The sequence below is a fragment of the Xenopus laevis genome, chromosome 4L, assembly GCF_017654675.1.
Source record: "Xenopus laevis strain J_2021 chromosome 4L, Xenopus_laevis_v10.1, whole genome shotgun sequence".
NCBI lineage: Eukaryota > Metazoa > Chordata > Amphibia > Anura > Pipidae > Xenopus > Xenopus laevis.
Window position 1 is genome coordinate 56,399,707 of NC_054377.1, and position 9,083 is coordinate 56,408,789.

Genomic DNA, 9,083 nt, shown 5'->3' on the forward strand with positions numbered 1-9,083 from the left:
TTGCTGCATGTGGTTGTAGAACAGTTCACTTCAGTCTAAACACCAGAGGGTTATTTTACAAACAGTGGGACAGGGTGTAAAGTGAAACAAGAAAAGGCCTTCCTTAAACTGTTGCCTCAAAGTAAAAAGTTAGGGGCATTTGCCCAGGGTAATACTTAGGCTGGGGGAGGGGGGTCTATGTAGGGTAGGGGGTAGGGTTTTTTTTTTTAACTTTTGTGTTTGCTTCTCCTTTAAAGGGCAAGTCAACCCCAAAATAAAAATTTGCCTAATAAAAGAAAATATAATGCTAATCAACATTCCAATATACATCTATTAAACATCTACAGTGCTTTTAAAGTTATTTGGAAAAACAATTGCTATTGGAAGCCACATTTGTTTAACTCCTGGTTGTTACTTTTTAAACAATGTTGCAAAAGTCTTAGTCCCCCAGCAAAGACAAGTCTGTTTATCAGCTGCCTTGACTTACATTGTATCAACATTCTGAGCCACCAGGGAAGAGAATAGAAAGGGACAAACACTGCTTTCAGTAGCAATACATTTACCAATAAAGTAAAAACAATAGAAAAATGGTAATCAAAGCATATTGCAAAGTTGCTTAGAATTCGGTTTTTTTTTTATTAGGCAAAAAATATTTTGGGGGTTACACCGCCTTGTTCAAAATGACTTCAGTGAAGAGAACTTGTGCTATATGTTTTTAATTGTGACTGTTATCTTAGCAGGAGCCAATATGTAGTGGGGTTATCTATGAACTGGCAATATGATCTTCAATTGAACCAGGGATCCAAACCAAAACATCAAAAACAACTGCTAGCAATTATGCATTCAGACGTGTAGTGCTCCCTTGGCATCTACCAAACCCTGACCTTACCATAAGGTAAAATGCAGTTTATGACTTCAGAGAATCCATTTTCACTGCTCCAGAATCCAATGGAATTGACCTTAACTGCCTCTCCAGCTGAAGCATATGGTGATGTTAGGTTTCCAAAAGTTCTCTATGAATAGTCTTTGGGCTGACAGTACACCCTGATACAATTTGGAAATTAGCAGTGGGCATTCCAACTCAAAACATTCCATTTTAGATGCCCTAGGAAAGCTGGCCGGCCACCTCCAAAGCATGTGCCCCCCCCCCCCTCAGCTTATGAATGAGCGTGTGTGCATGCGAGGCCATGGCATAGGAGGAGTGCAGGGATATATGCTACAGAGCTCCAGTAGGGGACAGGTACCATTGATGTAGGGGTAGGCAGATAGAAGAGGTACGTGTCTGGTGCCCCACACCGTTTCGCTCTAGGCACATGTCTCTTCTGCCTAACCCTAGTTCCAGCCCTATTTGCTACAAATGTGTCCAGGTAACTAAGCCAATTTAATTTATACCTTTATAATTGTAATTTATCATTTTAATAAAGTGACACATTTTAAAACTAAAAAATGAAGTTGTTTCTGCATAGCTAACTGGTCTACATTCACAGTATTCTCCACGATTTTCCATGCCTCGGGCCAGTTATCCATTATTTCACATATCTGGTGACCAGATTATTGTAAAACAATAACTGTATGCAAAGAGAATGCTGTTGCGGCCAATAAACTTGCATGGAGCACCACATGTGGTCTCCCGGGTCTATCAAGCCTCTGAATCCTGCAGTAATGCAAACAATGGATTATAGATGAGTGACCACTATGACAGCAATTGTAGCCATAAAGTATAACATAACCATTGCTTTGCAAACAAAAGGAAAACACATAGAGCATTTTAATCACCTTGATACTCGTTCAGAGAACTGTGCCAGGCAAAATAACCTTCCCTGCAATCAACTGTCAGCGTGCAGGTTTGCCGTAAAGGGTACAATACGGGTCAAGTATGAGTTTAAATGAATTATGCAAAGTGCAGTTTTAATTGCAAGTCATCATGTGTTTTACCCACAATGCATTATCTTGTTCTCAACATTTCTATTTTAATCAACATCTCAAAGAAGAGATAATAAATAAGCACGCTTGCGTATCAGATGCAATTGCACCACTGGCATGACTGAAGGACATTTACTGTGAGAATGACATGTAAACCCGATTATTTACTGTAGATGCAGGCTCACTTTGCCAACTAACACAGGCTGCTGTGGGAACCATGGAGTTGCCACCCCATGCCAATTGTTATGTCACATCAAAAACCGTTTCGCTCACAAGTTTATTGCTGAACATATATAGGTGGAAGGTAGGTGGAAAGTAAATAGGTGTCCCTTGTGATACCCCTTAGTTTCCACTTGATTTGATATGCAAACAAGGGTGCACCAGTGGACAAAAGGTACAGGAGAGCCCTTTATTTACCACCTGCCAACGGCAAGCATCACATCTAGTACTGTCTCTGTGCTTTGCACCTGCAGAGTACAGCCATTGCCCCAGATGAAAGTACAGGTATGGGATCTGGAAACCTGTTATCCATAAAATTCCAAATTATGTTAAGGCCATCTTCTATAGGCTCAATTTTAATCAAATAATTTTTTTTTTTTTTTTAAAAATGATTCCCCTTTTTTCAGTATTAATGAAACAGTACCTTGTGCTTGATCCCAACTACGATAGAATTAATCCTTATTGGAAGCAAAACAATCTTATTGGGTTTAGTAAATGTTTAAATAACTTTAAAAAAGACTTACAGCATGGAGATCCCAATTATGGAAACACCCCTTATCCAGAAACCCATCATTCTGGATAACAGGTCCCATACCTGTACTATGTACATGGGCCCTAAAGGGTGCAATTCTTATGAAAATTCATCTAGTAATGTTCATCGTCCTAGAACTGTTGTATTTCACTATGCTGCAAGCTTGGTTCTACAATACACTAATGACTGTTGGTACAAGACCTTATTATAATAGAACTACCTGTATATATACAAAATTGGAAAATGTAGTAAAAATACCTTGCATGGCATTCTAAACGCTTTGGGGGAATCCATTCTTTACTTTAGTAGCAATTTAATTTTCAGTTTACTTGAACATAAAATTTTCTCCCCCAAGCCTGCTGTAAGATCTTACATTCTGTACACTCTGCTATGATTTATTGAGATTTAAAAAAGATTAACAGAGAGTTGCACTGTGTACATATCCGGACAGCAAACATAAATTAAAAAACATAACTTGAACCTCTGAGACCTTTCTGTTCATAATCGGTCCCATTGGAGTGGGAGTTTATAAATAGTAGATTGTATGTAGCCTCATCCATGGCAAAATGAAGCAGTTGACAGGACTGCATATAAATCCTAACCACTCGTATTGTTTGCACTGCCCATGTCCTCCCCAGCCGTTATGTTTCATTACACAACCTATCAGCATAATTCCAGCACATGAAGCAATAGGGCATTCCTTTGGCTCATTTCTGTAGAAGATATGTGCATCTCTGTCTAGCTTGGCCCATTAGTGAAGGCCTGAGCCTAATTCAAACTGAGTCATCTGCTTTGCTGAAATCGTTGGGGCGTCAGCACTTACATGTTAATTACAAGTCTGCCTCTTTGGCCAAAACAACATGCAATTAACAAAAGGAAATCAATTTAACCCTGTCTGTCGAAAAACAGCTTTAATTTATCAGCGTGACAGACACTGGTGTATGTAATACAGGTTGGATGCACTCTGCAATTCAATTTTCTAGTCACAGTCCTCCAAGGAAAAATACAAACGTTATTATCCTTAATTTTTTGGAGGGTGGGAGGAAACCACAAAATTCAGAATTACAAGAAGATTATACAAACACCAGATAGAGCTATGGCTGGGATTAAACCTAAATGCCCAGCTCTGCAAGGCAGCAATGCGAACCGCTGTGACTCTCACTGACATACTTAACATAAAGACTTTATTAACAGATATTTTTGCACGATAATATTCTCTGGCATAATATACGGCAGTTAGTAAAAATAGAATGATAAAAAATGAATTATAACTATAGATAGTACAGGACTAAAAAGTCCCTTTATCTACCACTTGTGTGTTTGTGTTTGGGGTTACTTAAACATATTGCTCAGTGAACCATGACCACTAATTCGTGTTCTTTAGCCTAAGGGGTCAGGGGCCCTTTAACACACTGAAGTGATCTATGGAAAACAGGATTTTGAATCTTTTTTTTCTTCTGTGCAGCCTCTTAGAAATAAGAAAAGATTGTAAAACAACTTATTAAAAGAAGGCGACACCCCCTCTACATATATATTTATGATTTGGTTCATTTTTCTTCCTACATGGGTAAAATATATTTATAACATGTTGCGGCGAGGGTTTGGGTGCTGCAACAATAAGTAAAGTCAGAGCCCATATTTAGTATTTAACCTAGTGATGGGTGAATCTATGCCGTGAAAAATTTGCGAAACGCATTGAAGTTAATGGGCATCAAAATACTTTTGACACGCATCAATTTTGACGGGAGGGACAATTTTTAACACACACAACTATTTGTTCCAAATGCATTAAAGTCAATGGACGTCTGAATAATTTTGACGCGTTACAATTTTTCTGCACGCTCCAACTGTGACGTAAACCAATTTTTTTTTTGATGCGGCAGATTTTTCACTGGCGAATTGTCGCCGCAGTTGATTAATTTGCTTGTGGCGAAATGTAGAAATTCGTAGGCGAATTCGTGTGGGCCGAATTTATTCACCCATCACTATATTTACCATTACTAGGACCCCCATGCCACCAGTAATGGTGCATCTTATAGGAAGGAACCATTAATGCTTCTTTCATTGCCAATGAGATTATTGGAGTTATTGCTCTACCCCAACTCAAAGCCAATATGTTGTGGGGTTAAACCCCATGGTAATATTACTCATATACTCATGTCTCTCTCTCTCTCCCTCTCTCTCTCTCTCTCTCTCTCTCTCTCTCTCTCTCTCTCTCTCTCTCTCTCTCTCTCTCTCTCTCTCTCTCTCTCTCTCTCTCTCTCTCTCTCCCTTTCTCTCTCTCTCTCTCTCTCTCTCTCTCTCTCTCTCTCTCTCTCTCTCTCTCTCTCTCTATATATATGAGTTTTAAATGTCCCCCTACCTTGCAGTATCCACAACTTTGGCCTATTTTTCAATATTCTTTGATGCTCTCTTTGCTCTAGTCACAAGGGAGCGGCCAATTACAAATTTTTACTGGTCTCCTAGGTAACCTGAATGAAATAAAGAGCACAAAAGGCTCCCAACCCGGCTCTGTGTCTCTCAGCTTGCTTGTCACAAATACTAGAATCCAGAGATGAATTCACTTGGGTGAAGAAGAAATAAGTAAATGTGAAGGAATGGGAGGGAATGGCTGGCCTGTTTTTCTAGGAGACAGATATTTGATTAAAAAAAAAAAAAAACGTGGACAAAATGCTAGGGAGCAGATTGGTAGGGATCACAATAGAATTTTGTTTTTACTGTTTTATTTTACTTTGAAATGAAAGAGACATGCTTATCTTAAATAGTTACAATGGTATCTTTGCTTATCTTAAATTGTTACAAATGTATCTAAGTGCAGCTGCCAAGTATTCTGGGCTCTCTGCCAAAAGCCTCTTATTTAATTAATTTTAAAAACATTGTATCTTTTTCTGGCTGTTCAGTGCAGGAGATCAAAGAGAAAGTTGGGACATTTCAATAACAATCTGGGACTTCAGGTTGGGCTGACAAAATTGGCACTGTCCTGTGAAAAATGGGACAGTTGGGAGGTATGATATAAGTGTGCAAGGTACCAGCAGAAGCCAGTCTGGCATTGCATGGTGGCACTAGCACCTAAACACAATAAGCAAAAGTGCCAGGTACCAATAATTTGCTGAAGTTCTGTTGTTAGAATCATGCATGGCACTGACTAGGAGTGCCACTTTTTCTGAAAAAAAAGTTCCTATAGTTTTATATTTTTTCCTATTCATCAAGCACCATTTTTACTGGTCAGGCTGGTAAAATAAAGCCTCTGACGAAGTTGCAGATGAAACGCTTAAGGCTGGGGACGTCACTGGAAGGCGCCGTCAGTAAACACGAGGAGAGAAAACGCTGCCAGGAGTTCTAAAAGCCAAGTGAGTGCTCTGGTGTAAAAGACTCCGTGCGGACTTTGTACTGGTGGGGACGGTTGCTAACAGGATGTCATAGTGATGATGATTTAAGCTGGCCAACTACGTCAAAGTCATCCCATATCTGGCCAGTCCTATGCTCAATTTTCATCTGATTCATTAAGAATCCCACTGGTGTCTAATAAAAGGGCAGCCAAGTTTGTGAGTTTTACTTTAAAAGCAGCGAGTAAGTTGCAGGTAAAACTTAGTCCCTTTGTAAAATGTATAATGAAGCAACAGAATTCTTAATGAATCAGATGAAAATTAAGCGTAGGACTGGACAGATATGGGATGACTTTGACGTAGTTGGCCAGCTTAAATATATTGCAATATATGGACAAACAATCCCTGTTTTGTTTAAAGGGTAAGGCATTTTTCAGTAGCAGTATGCACAAAATGTCTCTATCTTAAATATATTGATAATGGGTTGAGTGCAGAGGACCTCTTGTATTTGTCTATATGTATTTTGTGGTATTGCCTCATTCCACCCCTGCCTAATGGTTTTAAAAATTAGTGGTGAGCACAACTTTTCCTTGCTTGTTTTATATATATATAGAGAGAGAGAGAGAGAGAGAGAGAGAGAGAGAGAGAGAGAGAGAGAGAGGTATCCAAGGGAGCACACACCATTGTATTTGACCTAGTCGTCAATCAAGACCTAACTCTGACCTTGTGTGTGTGTGTATATATATGTATCTATATATAGAGAGAGACAGACAGACAGATAGACAGACAGACAGATAGACAGACAGAAATTGTGAAAGGTAATTGGCTATTTCAGAAATGGTACAGGATTTTTAATTGATTATTTAATTGATTATATGTGTCTTATTTCTCTGAGATGAAAATTACAGTATATTACATTTCACCATAGTTCTATTTTAAATAGGGATGTCCGGAATCCATCATTTTTTAATTTAGACAAAACGGATTCCTCCACAAAATACCCTGAATGCTGAACAGAATTCAAACCCTAATTTGCACTTTCAAGTTTGAGAACACGCCATCAGATGTTAATATTCCATTGTGTTCTCCAAAGTTTTAAGAGCTTGGCTCAGCTAAACACTACAGATTTGACAAAAAGTGGCTGCAATTCAAACAAATTCTGAATGGAATCCTGAATTCCCTGAATGCCTTAAACCCTATACACTCATCAGGGAAATATTGAAAACTGCTGCCCTATGTTGGAGAAATGTGGCAGTCCAAACTGACTTTAATCTCCCATGGAAAACTTCCTGCTAGCACCCATGTAGTGACATGGATTAGGTGGAGGCATGTATACAATCTCAGATATTAGTTTAGAATGAGGCTTTTTTTTTTATTGAATATTTATTTTTTGTCATGTATTACTGCTTGAATCTTATTGAATAACATAAAAGAGAAGGGTTTGTACCAAGTCAGTGTATTTATGTACTCCAGACACTCTTGAATTATGTTTGTTCTATTGACAATAATTGGAGGTTTTAAATAGGATCATAAAACATAATTTTAAACATTGTTTTTTACTTGTTTCTTAAAATAAATATCACGTGCATTAGTGAACTATAAAAAAAAATGCCTTTTAAACAAAATCAAATTAAATCCAGTTCAGTAAAACAACATTAGAAAACAGTTTAAGTCACAGACAACACACATATGCTAAATGACATGGGGTATGTAAAAAGGCTGTCTAGAAATTGCAAAAATGCCAAACATTCTGCTGAGCAAATATGTCGAAGAATTTGTCCAAAGGAAAAACCTTTTGCAAATGCAAAATCTGTAGGACATTATATAAAAGGCATGTTTCCATACAACCAAAAGTGGCATCTGTTTGCTTTTTGCCTGTAATCCGCTGTTATTCCTTTTCAAGATGTTCATGTGTTACTCATGAAATAGGTATTGTACAGAATTAAAGAAAAAGCAAGTAGCCTGTTTAATGGCTAACTGCATAAGAACATGTTGCAAATAGAAGCATTGCTGGGACTGAAAACCTGGGACACAAAATAGTGCTAGTGCTTTTAAAACTGTTCTGAAAGCTGGGCAGGTATACCCCTCCACTTCAGATCCACCCAATGTTTGCTATAATTAATAATTGCATTGAAATTACTCTTGGGAACCACATTTTCTTACCTACCTTTATTTCTTCTATAAAAATCCTATCCTCTAACCTTTTGAAATAGAAGACATTGGAACTCTACTTTTTATTAGTCTATTAGTTGAATTTTTTTGGTGGTAAATGAAACATCTAAATTCCGAAGAGCACAAATAGAAATAATCTTCCTTTATTCTGAATTTAAAGGAAATGTGTGTTTAACAAGAAGGGGCTTTCTCGTCATCATCAGCAGCAGCTAATCAGTGGTCAGTTTAGACCAGGGCACCAAACTGGGACTATTATACACCATACTACCCTGCTTATATAAGGAAGGAGTAGAATATGTGCTGAGCTGGGTATGGGCCAAAAGGATGAGGATGCAGCCAGATGGAACATCGCATTTATAGATACCATTCCGGAATCCTGACATTTGTAGGAAGGCCTTTTCTGAACATGATTAGAAAGCATTCTTCTATAGAACCACAACAAAAGCCACTTCTTGACAAATGATAGTGCTTTGAAGGTAAAGGCCCAATTGGATTCTATATCTCACCCAACAATCATTAGTATTCTGAGTTTCTAAAAAGATGTACATGTTCAAGGCTTAGCATACCTGTTTACCAGTTTACTTACAGGGGCTTGTTATGGCTTGTTATGGTTATGATTATCATTTGTGACATGAAAATACTCTCGGGCAGATATTTCAAATTGCATACAAAGAGCAGACACTACGGGGCAGATTTATCAAGGGTCGAATTTCGAGGGTTAAAAAACCCTTGAATTTGACCCTCAAAGTAAAATCCTTCGAATTCGAATATCAAATTCTAAGGATTTTAGCGCAAAAGCTTCGATCGTTCGATCGAATAAAAATCGCTCGATGAGACCGAACGATTCAAACGATTTTAAGCGACCGATCAAAGGATTTGTATTCGATAAAAAAAAACGTAGAAAAGTGCTGGGGAAGGTCCCCATAGGCTAA